This window comes from Amblyraja radiata, chromosome 6, assembly GCF_010909765.2.
Source record: "Amblyraja radiata isolate CabotCenter1 chromosome 6, sAmbRad1.1.pri, whole genome shotgun sequence".
Taxonomy (NCBI): domain Eukaryota; kingdom Metazoa; phylum Chordata; class Chondrichthyes; order Rajiformes; family Rajidae; genus Amblyraja; species Amblyraja radiata.
This window is the reverse complement of record NC_045961.1, coordinates 96,254,737-96,268,657: the sequence shown is the minus strand read 5'-3', so window position 1 is coordinate 96,268,657 and position 13,921 is coordinate 96,254,737. Positions and strand designations below refer to the sequence as shown.

Sequence of the window (13,921 nt, the reverse complement as noted above, 5' to 3'; positions counted from 1 at the left end):
CATCTGGCAGCTTGTTCCCTACACCCACCCCCCTTTGTGTGAAAAACAAATTTACCCCTTTGTTCTCCTTTTGGCATTGTTGCAAATCAACTCAACGATGGGAATGTTTCAATGTTTGCCACAGATTGTCTTGTTGCAACCACCCAGCAAGGATGTATACCTGCAGCTGAACATTACAATTCCAGACCACACTTGGGCAATGATGAGTACTATTACTAAATCAATTTAGTAATATTACTAAATTAATATCAATGATGAGTAATATTACTAACCTCTTATTTATGTTGCTCTTGCCAATAATTGTCCATTGGCTACAGGGAGAGGTTGGATAGACTTGGATTGTTTTCTCCAGAACGTCGGAGGTTGAGGAGAAACTTGCCAGATGTGTATAAAATTATTGAGGCGATACAGTCCAGTTCTCAGAGGTCGACAGTCCACGCCTTTCTCCTCAGGGTGGGAATGTCTCATTCTGCAGGGCTCAGCTTTTGGTGAGAGGGGGAAAGTTTAATGGAGATGTGTGGTGCAGGGTTTTTTTTACATGGTGTGATAGGGGCCTGGAGTGCATTGCCATGGGTGGTGATAAAGGCAGATAAGACGGTGGCGTTTAAGAGGCTTTTAGATAGGCACATGGAAGTGCTGGGATTAGGGGGATATGGATCATGTACAGGCAAATGAAACTAGTTTAACTTGGCATCATGTTCGGCACAAGCATGGTTGACCATTCCTGTGCTGTACTGTTCTATGTTTCCATGTAGCAACTTTATCAACGTGCCTTACGTGGCTCATGTCTTATATTCTGTGGTACTAAAATGGATGAAACTTGAGTTATCACCATTACAACTTGGTGAAACAGAAGCCTTTTTGCAACTCAGGATTGCTGAGAACCTTGCAAAGGGTATGTGATCAGACCATGTCCCCGCTGTTACACTGAAGATTTGCCCTTCAAAGCTATCTGTGCTTCTAACCAAGCTACTCCAGTACTGTTGCAACAATGTTACTTAACTCACAAATGGTAAGCCCACATGCTCACAGGGAGAAAATGCAAACTCCGTACAGACAGCACCTGTAGTGAGGATCGAACCCATCCCCCTAGTGCTGTCAGGCAGTAACTCTACCGCTGTGCCACCCTGTCAATACTTTTAGGTCCTCTGGCCACTAGTACATCTGGGAGTTTAAGAAGGAACTGCAGATGCGGGAAATCAAAGGTAGACAAAAATGCTGGAGAAACTCAGCGGGTGAGGAAGCATCTATGGAGCGAAGGAAATAGGCAACGTTTTGTGTTGAAACCCTTCTTCAGAGGACATCTGGGACATTGTTTGTGCCTTCCTTAGTGAAGACAGATCCAAAATACCTGTTCAACTCGTCTGCCATTCCCTTGTTCCCCATGATAGAATCACCTGTTTCTGTCCTCAAGGGACCCACATTTGTTTTAACTAATTTTTTTCCTCTAAGTATTCTATTTCAGTTCCCCCTTTGTTCTGTTCAACGCTGCTTTTGGCATTGTTGCGAATCAACTCCAGGTTCAACAATGGAAATGTTTAAATGTTTTCAACTGATTGCCTGGTTGCAAGTAACCAGCAGGATGTACAACTACAGCTGAACATTCAGGTTCCAGACCACACTTGGGCATTGAAATTGAGGCCCGTGTTCAGTCAGGTTTGCATTTTCAAGATGCAGTAATTATCACTGATGAGTAACATTACTAATCTCTTACTGATGTTGAAACTTTAAGACCACGTTGAAGATCACCATCTTTTCATCATCAATTAAACTAATTACTGATTGTTGTTCTGCTCCATTCAATTGTTCTGGTAATGTGGAACAATTAAACGTAGTGTTTCATAATCTTTGTGTTCAGTTTGATGATCTATAAAAAAAAATCCTTGCATGGATGCAATTAGTTCTCCAATTAGGCTGCTTGTCGCCAGTCAATTTGTACCGAAGAGGGTGTCTAAGATGGGCACAAAAAGCTGGAGAAATTCAGCGGACAGGCAGCATCTCTGGAGAGAAGGAATGGGTGACGTTTCGGGTCGAGACCCTTCTTCAGGGTGTCTAAGATGTTCAGTGCGAGTTGGTTGATGATGAGAGGTGGGACCCAACCATCATGGCTGAATTTGAAGATCTGAATGCCCTGTCTTTATGTAAGGAATGGTGGCTTGGGTGAGCTTGCAGAAGATCCACTTCCGTCTCTTCTGAACATGTCCAGAGTTGAGGTCTTGCATGAGTAGAATCGTACAGCATGAAAACAGGCTCTTTACCCCAACTTGTTCATGCTGACCAAGACGTCTCATCGAAGCTAGTCCCACCTGCCTGCTTTTGGCCAATATCCCACTGAACCTTTCTTATTTGTGTACCTATCTCTTAGAAAATAGGTGCAGATGCCTGCACCGCCATCCAATACGATCATGGCTGATCATCCGACTCAGTATCCTGTACCTGCCTTCTCTCCATACCCCCTGATCCCTTTAGCCACAAGGGCCACATCTAACTCCCTCTTAAATATAGCCAATGAACTGTCCTCAACTACCTTCTGTGGCAGAGAATTCCACAGATTCACCACTCTCTGTGTGAAAAATGTTTTTCTCATCTCGGTCCTAAAAGACTTCCCACTTATCCTTAAACTGTGACCCCTTGTTCTGGACTTCCCCAACATCGGGAACAATCTTCCTGCATCTAGCCTGTCCAACACCTTAAGATTGTTGTAAGTTTCTATAAGATCCCCCCTCAATCTTCTAAATTCTAGCGAGTACAAGCCGAGTCTATCCAGTCTTTCTTCATATGAAAGTCCTGCCATGCTAGGAATCAGTCTGGTGAACCTTCTCTGTACTCCCTCTCTGGCAAGAATGTTTTTCCTCAGATTCGGAGACCAAAACTGTATGCAATACTCCAGGTGTAGTCTCACCAAGACCCTGTACAACTGCAGTAGAACCTCCCTGCTCTTCTACTCAAATCCTTTTGCTATGAATGCTAACATACCATTCACTTTCTTCACTGCCTGCTGCACCCGCATACCTACTTTCAATGACTGGTGTACCATGACACCCAGGTCTCGTTGCATATCCCCTTTTCCTAATCTGAATGTTCTTATTGTGCCTGGTTCAACTTACCTCTCCAGGTAGCTCATTCCATGAACCCACCACCCTCTGAGTTCTTGGTTCCCCAATTCTGAGTAAAAGACTATGAATTCACCCTATCAATTCCCTTTATGATTTTATACACCTCTAAAAGATCGCTCCTTGGCTTCCTGTGCATCAAGGAATAAAGTCCCAAAAGAACACAGGTTCAAAATGAAGGGGAAAAGATTTAATCGGTATCTGAGCGATAACTTTTTCACACAAAGTGTGGTGGGTGTATGGAATAAGCTGCCAGGTGAGGTGGTTGAGGCTGGGACTATTCCCAACGTTTAAGAAACAGTTAGACAAGTACATGGATAGGGTGGGTTTGGAGGGATGTGGACCAAGCACAGGCAGGTGGGACTAGTGTAGCTGGGACATGCTGGCCGGTGTGGGCAAGTTGGGCCGAATGACTTGCTTCTACACTCTATCACACTATGACCCTAAGTCCAAGTTTGCCTTTGAAACAACACAAATATTCAACCTCAAACCATTTATCCAATCTCGTCATTTGACAAAAACAATCTTGTCATTTGACAACTGGTTGTATTTTCCTCCTCCTCAGCTTCTTCCATTACTAGCTTATTGCCAATAATGCCATTTTAAATCGTGCATCGGATTAGGAAAACTTCTCCACTTTGGAAGGTATTTGTACAATCACAGATGTTCCGCTTTCTCTTTAGTGGCGTGACTCTCTGCTGCTGCGCCCATTCTAGTTTAGTTTATTGCCACGTGTGCAGAGGTACCGTGAAAAGCTGTTTGGTCGCATGCTAGCCGGTCAGCGGAAAGACAATACATGATTACAATCGAGCTGTCCACAGTGTACAGATACAATACAATACAATACAATTCAATTTATTGTCATTTGGACCCCGTGAGGTCCAAACGAAATGCCGTTTCTGCAGCCATACATTACAACAAATAGACCCAAGACACAACATATTTTACATAAACATCCATCACATTGCTGTGATGGAAGGCCAAAAAAACTTCTCTCTCCACTGCACTCTCCCCCCCCCATGTCAGAGTCAAAGTCAAAGCCCCCGGCGGGCGATGGCGAATTGTCCCGTGGCCATTAAACCACGCCGGGTAATGCAAGTTCGCGCACCGGGTCTTGGTGTTAGAGCCCCCGGTGCGCGCTCGCAGAGTCCCGCCGCCATTCCAAGCCGCGCGGGGCAGTGCTGTAAGGCCCCGCTCCAGGAGCTCTTCAACCCCGCAACTCGGGCGGGAGAAGTCGCCGCTGCGGAAGCCCCGAAAAGCGGTCTCCCTCCAGGGACCCGCGGGCTCCCGGTGCCGTCCGCCAAACCCGCAGTTGCAGCCACCGAATCTCCGGGGGTCGGGTCGCAGCAGCGTCCACCACAGCTCCACCCGCTCTGGACTCGGCCAGCTCCGCGACGGTGAGGTGAGTGTCGGCACTGGAGCCCCCGGTCTTCATGTTGGAGGCCGCTCCTCGTTGCAGCCCCAACGACAACGGAGACCCGACAAAGAAAAGGTCGGGTCTCCCGTGCAGGGAGAGATTTAAAAGTTTCCCCCTCCCCCCCCACACCACCCCCACCCCCCCACACACATACCCCAACAAAAATAACAAAAACTACATTAAAACATAGACATAAAATAATAAAAACGCAGACGGACTGCAGAGGCCGCTGCTGGCGAGAGCCGCGCCGCCTACCGGAAGTGCCGGCAGGATACAGGATAAGGGGAATAAGGTTTAATGAGTTCAAGTTCAAGAGAGTTTATTGTCATGTGTCCCTGATAGGAAAATGAAATTCTTGCTTTGCTTCAGCACAACAGAACATAGTAGGCATTGACTACAAAACAGATTAGTGTGTCCATATACCTTTATATAAATATATACACACATGAATAAATAAACTGATAAAGTGCAAATGCAAGATAAAGTCCAAGAACATCCGATGGAACATTCTTTTAACCATGGGAGGTATTTTGTAATGGAATCGGTGAACCCACTCCCTGTGAATTTTAAAATCCTAACCCCATTATAAAACAGTCCAGCGAAGAGTGAAGTCTCATTGAATAAGAATCTGCCAGGAATGCCACTGGCCTTATCAACTCATTCCTAAACTAATTGCCTACCTCCAATGGAGCCACAAGCCTACACTGCTCGCGATTATTGTTGTCCTTTTCTCTGATCAGAATAACTTTCATGATTAGTTTGATCGTGGATCTACTGTACCGGAGCACTGCTTGGAGCAACCTGCTTCTCCAGCTCGCTTCTTAGTGCTGCTTCAAAAACTCGGTTAATTGACTGAATATTAAAAGGATTAAAGAATGAAAGCTGATGGCTGAGCTGGAGAAACGCGATGCGGAGTTGCACAGGCCAGAAATGTTCACTGGACTCTCGGTAACCCGGTTTCAATTCAAGGTGTCAGCGGTATGAATATTGACCTCTCTAACTTCAAGTAACCCTTGGAATAATCTTCACCCTACCATAGTTACCCAACCAGATGCAACTAAATTTAAGGTAGCTCTTTCTTCCCAAAAACCCTTTCTGACTTAAGTCCTCCCTCCACCACCTCCAGTTTAAATTCCAATTTGGATATTTTGGAGGACCAAGAAACCCTTGCTTTTCCCCGCCTCTCCATCCCACCCCCATCCTCGTTCCCTGACTAGTTTTACTATCGCTGGAGAGAAGGAATGAGTGACGTTTCGGGTCGAGACCCTCCTTCAGGCCCGAAACGTCACCCTTCCTTCTCTCCAGAGATGCTGCCTGACCCGCCGAGTTATTCCAGCATTTTGTGTCTATCTTCGGTTTAAACCAGCGTCTGCAGTTCCTTTCCTACACACAGTTTCACTGTCCTCCTGATTAAATTTTACTGATTGAATGCCTCCTTGTCAGCTTCCCCTCAGCTCAGAATGAACCATTCTACATTTACCTTTATCATTTGTTTAAGCTGCAACCATTTCAGTCTGGAGAAGGGTTCCCACCCGAAACGTCACCTATTCCTTCTCCCAAGAGATGTTGTCCGTCCCGCTGAGTTACTCCAGCGTTTTGTGTCTATCTTCGGGTTAAACCAGCATCTGCAGTTCCTTGTCCGCTTAAAATGCTAGTTCTAATGCTAATGATTTGGCCTTCTTTTATCGACTTTTTACAAGCATATGGTGCAACACAACCTTAGAAATTAAACGTTTCAGAACCGGGTGAAGGGTGGATAAAGATATTAAATAGGAGTCTCAATCTCTTTATTTTTATTTCCTTTCTGTCTCTCTATGTCTTTTTTTCTTCTTCTCTTTTTTCTACTCTATCTCCTTCTACCTTTTCTTTGGGTTTTCCTTACTATCTCACGAACTAACACTATGGTTAATGATATTCTTTTCTCCTCTATCTTGACTGCTCTCATTCTCTGTTCTATTCTGTTAAATTTGAAAAAAGAAGTTGTACATGAACTGTATTATCTCATTATGTATTAGATACTTACGTATTACATTATTGTACTTTTAATTAAAAAAAAATGCTAGTTCTTGATTGTCCCATTCTGGATAATGGAATACCTATTTCCCTCTCTCTGGATTTACCTTTCACTCATCTTCTCTCCTTAACTGACACCCTTTTGTCTTGCAAGGAAAGAAGGTAAGAATATAAGAGCGGAAACAAGATAAGGCTACATGACGTTTTGAACTTACTTTGTCATTCACAAGTTCATCGGAGTAGAATCAGGCCATTCGGCCCATTGAGTCTACTCTGCTTCCTAATCCCATTTTCCTGCCTTCTTTCCATAACCCTTGACACCCTTTCTAATCAAGAATTTGTCTACCTCTGCCTTAAAAATATCCACTGACTAAGATTCAATAAGATCTGGCAGCTCTCCCACCTCCTTCGACTTTATGCTGAGTTTTCACTTCCTCTGATTCCCCTGCATTCTAAAAGATTCAAAGAAAAATCACTCCAAAGACGTACAGGTCTGTAGGTTGACTGAGGAAGGGTCTCGATCCGAAACGTCACCCATTCCTTCTCTCCTGAGATGCTGCCTGCCCCATGGAGTTACTTCAGCATTTTGTGTCTATCTTTGATTTAAAACAGCATCTGCAGTTCTTTCCCACAGATTGTGTAAGAAGGAACAGGCTTAAACTGAAGATAGTCACAAAAAGCTGGAGTAACTCAGCGGGACAGGCAGCATCTCTGGAGAGAAGGAATGGGTGACGTTTCGGGCCGAGACCCCACAGGTTTGAAGGTTTTTAAGAAGGAACTGCAGATGCTGGAAAATCGAAGGTAGACAAAAGTGCTGGAGAAACTCAGCGGGACAGGTAGCATCTATGGAGCGAAGGAAATGGGCAACGTTTCGGGCCGAAAGGTTTGAAGGTTAATTGGCTCTGGGACGAATTGTAAATAGCCCCTAATGTGCCGGTTAGTGCTAGTGTGTGGGGTGATCGCTGGTGGGCACAGACTCGGCAGGGGCTGAAGGGCCTGTTTCCACGCCGTATCTGCGCATTAAAAATATCGAACTAAGATCCAGAGAGTCATCCAGTCTTAAATAGAACATTACTCAGCTTCGACTAATTAGCCTTCCAACAATAAAGAAGCATGGTGTACATTGTTTTATTACAGGAAAGGTCTATTCGTGCAAAACAATGCCTGAAATCACTTAGTAATTGGTTATGTTTAATTGCACGAACAGACAGATGTTGAAATTCATTGCGTGGGTGGTACTGGTACAGTAATTTTGATAATGATTTTTAACCACCGGTTACAGGGGATAATTAAATGTTACCTAATGGGCATTGAAACACCTCTATTCCTGTCATTATTGACTGTGTTTGTAGTTTTCCATTGGACGCAATGCATTTCCAATGACTTTGCAAAAGTCCCACAGTCTCAAGGGGTTGCAGGCAGACACAGTTCCAGGTTACTTTGCTTCTACTAAACTTTAACCCTTGAAATCCATGACCCAACCCTGAAGGTTACTGTCAATGTTTCTGGCATTTCCCTGTGTGCGACTGAGAGTTGTGGTTCTTCTAAGGAGGTCCATTGGGCAACAGAGTGACTTGCTGCCACTCTATGTTTTTAGGGTTCTGAAGTGGTTGGTGGGACTAATGTGGGCAATGCAGACCCTTCCACAGAAAGCGTAGCAATCTCATAATGGGGCAAGTGCTGGTTGGCTTCAGTGGTTCAACCGTACCTTATTGTCAAATGCAGCAAGACACAGTGAAATTCATTTTTGCATATACAGTGCGGTACAAGTATTACTACGCATAAGCACATCTTAGATCCATTACAAGTGTATAGAAATAGTACACTGAGACAGTATACAAGATATGTGACCGTTTTTTGGTCGGCACCGAGCTGCTGCACCAGAGCACCAGAGACCCGGGTTCGATGCTGTCTGTACTGCGTTTGTACATTCTCCCAGTGACAGCGTGGGTTTTTATCTGGGAGCTCCAGTTTCCTCCCACACTCCAAAGACATAGAAACATAGAAAATGGGTGAAGGAGTAGGCCAATCGGCCCTTCGAGCCTGCACCGCCATTCAACATGATCATGGCTGATCATCCAACTCAGTATCCCGAACCTGCCTTCTCTCCATACCCCCTGATCCCTTTAGCCACAAGGGCCACATCTAACTCCCACTTAAATATAGACAATGAACTGGCCTCAACTACCTTCTGTGGCAGAGAATTCCAGAGATTCACCACTCTCTGTGTGAAAAATGTTTTTCTCATCTCGGTCCTAAAAGATTTCCCCCTTATCCTTAAACTGTGACCCCTTGTTCTGGACTTCCCCAACATCGGGAACAATCTTCCTGCACCTACCTGTCCAACCCATTAAGAATTTTGTAAGTTTCTGTAAGATCCCCCCTCAATCTTCTAAATTCTAGCGAGTACAAGCCGAGTCTATCCAGTCTTTCTTCATATGAAAGTCCTGACATCCCAGGAATCAGTCTGGTGAACCTTCTCTGTACTCCCTCTATGGCAAGAATGTCTTTCCTCAGATTAGGAGACCAATAGCAGACAGAATCGGTCAAAGTCAGCATGGATTTATGAAGGGGAAATCATGCTTGAATAATCTTCTGGAATTTTTTGAGAATGTAAAAAGTAGAATGTCTAAGGGAGAGCCAGTGGATGTGGTGTATTTGGGTTTTCAAAAAGCCTTTGACAAGGTCCCACACAAGAGATTAGTGTGCAAAATTAGAGCACATGGTATTGGGGGTCGGGTATTGACATGGATAGAGAACTGGTTGGCAGACAAGAAGCAAAGAGTAGGAATTAACGGGTCCTTTTCAGAATGGCAGGCAGTGACTAGTGGGGTGCTGCAAGTCTCGGTGCTGGGACCCCAGATATTTACTATATATATTAACGATTTAGATGAGGGAATTAAATGTGACATCTCCAAATTTGCCGATGACACAAAGCTGGGTGGCAGTGTGAGCTGTGATGAGGAAGCTATGAGGCTGCAGGGTGACTTGGATAGGTTGGGTTAAGTGGGCAAATGCATGGCAGGTGCAGCATAATGTGGATAATATTGAGGTTATCCACTATGGTGGCAAGAACAGGAAGGCAGATTATTACCTGAATGGTGTCAGATTAGGAAAAGGGGAGGTGCAACGAGACCTGGGTGCGCTTGTACATCAGTCACTGAAAGTAAGCATGCAGGTACAGCAGGCAGTGAAGAAAGCTAATGACATGTTGGCCTTCACTGCAAGAGGATTTGAGTTTAGGTGCAAGGAGATCCTACTGCAGTTGTACAGTTGTACATGTGAGACCGCACCTGGAGTATTGTGTGCAATTTTGATCACCTAATTTGAGGAAGGACATTCTTCCAATGAGGGAGTGCAGTGTAGGTTCACCAGGATGGCAGGACTGACATATGAAGAAAGATGGTAATCTGGGTTTGTATTCACACGAATTTAGAAGGATGAGAGGGAATCTTATAGAATAGAAACATGTAAAATTGTTAAGGTATTGGACAGGCTAGATGCAGGAAAAATGTTCCCGTTGTTTGAGGAGTCCAGAACCAGGGGTCACAGTTTAAGAGTAAGGGGTAGGCCATTTAGGACTCAGTTGAGGAAAAACGTCTTCACCCAGAGAGTTGTGAATCTGTGGAATTCTCTACCACAGAAGGCAGTAGAGACTAATTCACTGGATGTTTTCAAGAGTTTTCAAGATTTAGCTCTTAGGGCTAAAGAAATCAAAGGATATGGGGGAAAAGCAGGAATGGGGTACTGATTTTAGTCATGATCATGTTGAATGGCGGTGCTGTCTCGAAGGGCTGAATGGCCTACTCCCGCACCTATTTTTCTATGTTTGTACTAGGAACAATTTACAATTTGCGGGCACCAATTAACCTACAAACCTGTACGTCTTTGGAGTGTGGGAGGAGACCGGAGCACCCAAAGAAAACCCACGCAGTCACAGGGCGAATGTACAAACTCTGTACAGACTGCACCCACAAGTAGCTCTACTTTTATCCACGAGTAGTTGCTCTACTTAACAGCCAAAAATCTGTAGCCTCCCTTTGATCTTGTATTTTGTTGTTTCACATGCTTGATCAATGGTGTTTTACCATTAATGTCTTAATATTATTAATGTTTAGTGTTTTCTGAGACATTCGTAACTGTCACTGTATGTCATGTTGTTACTTGTGGGCGGAGCACCAAGGCAAATTCCTTGTATGTGAATACTTGGCCAATAAACTTACTTACTAACTTACCCATAGTCAGGATTGAAACCATGTCTCTAGCACTGGAAGGCGGCAGCTCTACAGCCACTGTACAATCGATGCCCTTTCTTTAGTACTTGGAAACATTAGGAATAAACAAGTGTTAAGATGGAGAGAATGTGAGGAGAGGACATGAAAGGAGATCCATGGAGTGGAAGGCGGGACGGATTAAATGTTTTACAAGATTTACGGTAGAAAGTGAAAGACTGAAGGAATGAAACTTTGGAAAGCGACTGATGGGATGGATGAGGCAAAATTATTAATACTGGTGTTTCCAAAGCTAAATGTTGTATAGACCAGAAATGCAGGACAAGGGTCAAGGTAAGTGCGGCACGGAGGCGCAGCGGTAGAGTTGCTGCCTTAAAGCGTTTACAGCGCCAGAGACCCTGGTTCGATCCCGACGACAGCTGCTGCCTGTACGGAGTTTGTACGTTCTCCCCGTGTACTGCGTGGGTTTTCTCCGAGATCTACGGTTTCCTCCCACACTCCAAAGACGTACAGGTTTGGAGGTTAACTGGCATGGTATAATTGTAAAATTGTCCCTAATGTGTGTAGGGCAGTGTTAATGTGCAGGGATCGCTGGTAGGTGCGGACTTGGTTGACCAAAGGGCCTGTTTCCGCGCTGTATCTCACAGATCATAAGTGATAGGAGCAGAATTAGGCCATTTGGCTCTTCAAGTCTACTCTGCCATTCAATCATGGCTGATCTATCTCTCCCTCCTGAGTATCTCTAAACTAAACTAAAAAGACTGCGGATCCCAAGGTAGAGGATCAACTTCCAGCATGGAAGATGAACTGATATAATTGCACAAATTCAGAATTCCAAATCTGGTGAGCATTTGCTGCCTCTGCTGAATTGCTCTCGTCAAGATAGTGCCTTCTTGATGCTCCACAGTAACTCTGCAAAATTGCTGTCAAGACCTTCCTTCCATCGAGGGGATTTATCGCAGTCGCTGCCTCAAAAAGGCTGGCAGTATCATCAAAGACCCACACCATCCTGGCCACACACTCATCTCCCTGCTACCTTCAGGTAGAAGGTACAGGAGCCTGAAGACTGCAACAACCAGGTTCAGGAATAGCTACTTCCCCATAGCCATAAGGCTATTAAACCTGGCTCGGACAAAACTCTGATTATTAGCAACCACTTTCTGTTATTTGCACTACCAGTTTATTTATTCATGTGTGTATATATTTATATCATGGTATATGGACACATTTATCTGTTTTGTAGTAAATGCCTACTATTTTCTGTGTGCTTAAGCAAAGCAAGAATTTCATTGTCCTATACAGGGACACATGACAATAAACTCACTTGAACTTGAAGTAAAGAATGCCAGGATTATGACCCAGCAATGAGGAATGAATCCTGACATATGTCGACTGCAGCACAACTGCCTCGGGTTGTGTTTTTGGAATTTTAGTGTGCTCTGGAAGTTACCTTGACGAATTGTATTTTGGGCTTGGAGCAAAATGCAACCACAATACACACTGGGAATGGATGAGTGAGAGGTTAGGATGGGTGGATGGATACCGACCAAATGGGTTGCTTTGTCTTCCTGTATACATTCCTCCAAGCATGTGACGAGACTGATAAGCTGGTTTGATGGTGGGAAGGTTTGAGGTGTAATATCAATAAGCCTATAAGCCTAAAGTAACTAAAGGGCCTGTCCCACCAGCATGCGACTGCATGCGTCTAGAGCAACCAAATGTGGTGGCTTGAGGCGTACGGCCTCGCGGGGCCGGTCCCACTTCCAACCGCGGAGCCGTCTGGAGTTGTGCGGGGCTGTTCCCGACATCATACTCACCAATCAGCTGGGCAGGAGGCGGGCCGACTGAATTTGGACGTCGCACGGCATCGGGCGGTGACGTCATCATGCAACGGCACGCCGGGCAGTGACATCATCGCGCAACGCCACGCGCTAGGCGTACGCCATCGAGACGCTGCATACGGCATCAAGACGCTGCGTATGGCGTCGAGAAACTGCGTACGCCCGCCGAGGTGCTATGTACGGCCTCAATGCGGCCGTACGCGATGTCGGGACCAGCCCCGCACAACTCCAAACAGCTCAGGCGATCGAAGTGGGACCGGCCCCGCGAGGCCGTACGCCTCAAGCCACCACGTTGGTCGCGCTAGAGGCATGCAGTCGCATGCTGGTGGGACAGGCCCTTTACTAACACCATTTCTCCTCATTTCAGTCCTAACTGGCGGACACATTATACTTGTCAATCCCTTTTACGTTCCTATATATTTCATGCAGATCATCTTTCATTCTTTATAGTTTAGATTATTGTCTATAGTTTATGAGTTCAGTGAAAAGCTTTTTTGTTGCGTGCTATCCAGTCAGCGGAAAGACTATGTACGATTATTTTGTTTTATTTCAAAATATACTTTATTCGAGAAATAAATATATCCGATACATGATCCTTATAACCATATAACCATATAACAATTACAGCACGGAAACAGGCCATCTCGGCCCTACAAGTCCAACAACTTTTTTCCCTTAGTCCCACCTGCCTGCACTCATACCATAACCCTCCATTCCCTTCTCATCCATATGCCTATCCAATTTATTTTTAAATGATACCAACGAACCTGCCGCCACCACTTCCACTGGAAGCTCATTCCACACCGCTACCACTCTCTGAGTAAAGAAGTTCCCCCTCATGTTACCCCTAAACTTCTGTCCCTTAATTCTGAAGTCATGTCCTCTTGTTTGAATCTTCCCTATTCTCAAAGGGAAAAGCTTGATCACATCAACTCTGTCTATCCCTCTCATCATTTTAAAGACCTCTATCAAGTCCCCCCTTAACCTTCTGCGCTCCAGAGAATAAAGACCTAACTTATTCAACCTATCTCTGTAACTTAGTTGTTGAAACCCAGGCAACATTCTAGTAAATCTCCTCTGTACTCTCTCTATTTTGTTGACATCCTTCCTATAATTGGGCGACCAAAATTGTACACCATACTCCAGATTTGGTCTCACCAATGCCTTGTACAATTTTAACATTACATCCCGGCTTCTATACTCAATGCTCTGATTTATAAAGGCTAGTATACCAAAAGCTTTCTTTGCCACCCTATCTATATGAGATTCCACCTTCAAGGAACTATGCACGGTTATTCCCAGATC

At 44.8% G+C, this 13,921-nt stretch overlaps 1 protein-coding gene across 1 annotated transcript in view; it reads left to right on the top strand.

Annotated features, from left to right (window-relative positions):
• LOC116974739 (P protein) overlaps window positions 1-13,921 on the top strand; it is a 206,307-nt gene that overhangs the window by 13,630 nt on the left and 178,756 nt on the right. The window lies entirely within an intron of this gene.